The sequence below is a fragment of the Triticum aestivum genome, chromosome 4A, assembly GCF_018294505.1.
Source record: "Triticum aestivum cultivar Chinese Spring chromosome 4A, IWGSC CS RefSeq v2.1, whole genome shotgun sequence".
NCBI classification, from domain to species: Eukaryota; Viridiplantae; Streptophyta; class Magnoliopsida; order Poales; family Poaceae; genus Triticum; species Triticum aestivum.
Window position 1 is genome coordinate 18258961 of NC_057803.1, and position 2901 is coordinate 18261861.

The following is a 2901-nucleotide window of genomic DNA, read 5'->3' on the forward strand; positions in this document are numbered from 1 at the left end:
CGCCCTCCCCGCCGCACCGATACGTCGGCGCCGCGGTTCGGCGATCCTCTCGCTCCCACAGTACACTCTCGTAGACTGCCGTCCTCTAGCCGTGCCGCCACCTCTGGCTACGTTCTTGTGGAGGCGCACGGCGGTCAGCGCCGCCACTGCTGGCGACGTTCGTGTGGAGACGCACGACGGTCAGCTTCTCCCATGGTACGCACATTCTAGACTGAGGCCCCGTTCATGTCGGTGTAGCGCTGAATGTTAGCTAATAGACGATGTTAATCTCACTGTTTGCCAAAGTAGTTTACTGTCAATGTGCTCTTCTTAAGAAGCTTCCTTGCCCTGCTCTGCACTCAATCTGCTTAGCTGAGATGGCATGCCAAGGCCAATTAATTGCTAAAATATCCTACCATATATTTATTGTGACGTAGATTGCCATGGTCTAGTAGCCAATCTGTTAGGTGAAATAGCTCTACACCGTTTTATACTCGATCTTTGTTGCTACGATGGCCTTCGATAGTTTGATGGCTGTGTGCTCGGCGTCATTGACTGCTGAAATAGCTTGCCATAATTTGGCACTCAAATCTGTTTGCTGAATTAGCTTTACATATATTCCGTTACTTAGATCTGCTCGTCCAAATATCTTGCCATAGCTTTAGACATCGAGCTAGGTATTTTTTTTCTGGACTTCATAAAAAAGCATATATGTTTTTCCTGTAATATCTAGTAGAAGAACTAATTTGTATGTCTAACAGATGGACAGGACTTGGATAACTTCTGCTCGAAGATTCTCCGTTGCATATGTCGAGGGGGTTCAAAACTTCATGAACTTTATCAGAGCTGAGTACGGTGATCCAAAATCAGATGTGCTCTGCCCGTGTAGCAGTTGTATGAATTCAGTTACAAGACCCCAGTCAACTGTGCAAAATCATCTACACTTGTATGGGATGTCGGTCACATATACTAGGTGGGCTCATCATGGTGAAGCTGTGAACGTCAATGTTATTGACTACGAGGAAGCAACAGATCACCATCTTGATCTGCCTGATGCTCAGGTGGAAGAGGAGGAGGAGGTGGTGGTGGCAGAGCCAGTGAGTTTGACCAACATTGAAACAATGCTATGAAATGCTTGTGCATTCCGTGAACTTTCACCTGCAGAAGAAAAACGGTGGGCCCGCATGTTGGAACAATGCAACGTTGCTGTCACCCCAGGAAATAAGCTGTCAGTATTCTCAGCTATGGTCACCTTTCTTCAAGTGAAGACATCTGAGCGGATGACCAACAAATCATTCGATGCAATGTTGGCTGCTTTCCGCAAATCTTTCCCAGATGCGTCTGAGCTGCCACACACCTACAGTAAAATGAAGAATTTCCTTCGTGCAGTTGGAATTGGATATGATATGATCCATGTTTGTAAGAATAATTGTGTTCTATTCCGAAAGGATTATGCCAACTTAAGTGAATGCCCAAAATGCAAATCATCAAGATGGAAAGATGGCGATGCTGTGAAGAGGATTCCCCATAATGTTCTGAGACATTTTCCAATTACACCAAGATTGCAGAGGTTGTTTCATGATGCTGAAACAAGAGAGGATGTACTGTGGCATTCTAGGAACCAGGAGTATGGAGATCAGAATGTAATGAGCCATCCATCTCATGGTAGTGAGTGGAAAAGCTTCAATGATAAACACAAAGAGTTTACTGCTAACCCGAGAAACATTAGACTTGGCTTAGCTTCAGATGGATTTAACCCATTTGGCCACCAGAGCGCCACATATAGCATGTGGCCAGTGCTTGTTATCCCTTGCAACATGCCTCCAAATGTCTGCACCAAAGAATCAAACTACATGATGGCCTTGCTCATCCCAGGTCCAAAAAGTCGTGGAAAGGATTTTGATTTGTTCATGGAGCCTCTTGTGGAGGAACTCCAACAGCTATGGAAGGGTGTTCTCACTCGAGACCTATATAGCATCCCACCAGCTGATTTCTTTCTGCGTGCTGTTATAATTTGGTGCATCCATGATTATCCGGCTTTGGGCACTATGTCAGGGCGAACGACACATGGTTACAATGCATGTGTTCGTTGTGACAGGAATCCACTGTCATACACAATACTTAGCAAGATCTATTACATTGGACACCGCCGTTTCCTTGCCAAGGACAAGCCGCTTCCTAGAAAATACCGAAGACATGTGTTCAATGCAAAGCATGAAAACCGTGATGCGCCAAAGAGGCTCACCGCCGATGAGTTGCAAGTGGAATTAGAGAAGGTCAGGCATATTACACCAGTAAACCATCCTGATAATGGTAGCGGGAAAAGGAAGCGTGGCAGGGCAGAAGAGAGATTATTGTTTACCGGCAGGTCCACTTTGTGGGACTTGGAGTATTGGAAAGATTTGGATCTGTGGCATAATGTTGATGTGATGCACATCGAGAAAAATATATGTGACAGCATTATCGGCACACTTCTTAATATTGAATGCAAGACGAAAAATACCTTAAAATCTAGGATTGATTTGACACACCTGGGTATCAGACAGGATTTGTAGGTGCAAGATGAAGGTAAACCACGGGATATGGCACCAGATGTGTACGTCTTGGACAAGGTAAAAAGAAAAGAATTCTGCGAGGTCCTGTCACGTGTGAGATACCCACATGGATTTGCTTCCAACCCTAAAAGGAGAGTGAGTTCAGATGGAAACAAGGTACAAGGGTTGAAAACTCATGACTGCCACATCCTACTTCAAAGGGTTTTACCTGTTATCCTTAGAGGATTGGGCCACCCTGACTTATACAGAGCAGTTGCAGAGTTGGGACAATTCTTCAGGGAACTCTGTAGTAGGAATATCAGGATAGATGCTTTGGAGCGTCTTAGAGACAAGATAGCAACTATCGTATGCGACCTTGAGAAGATAT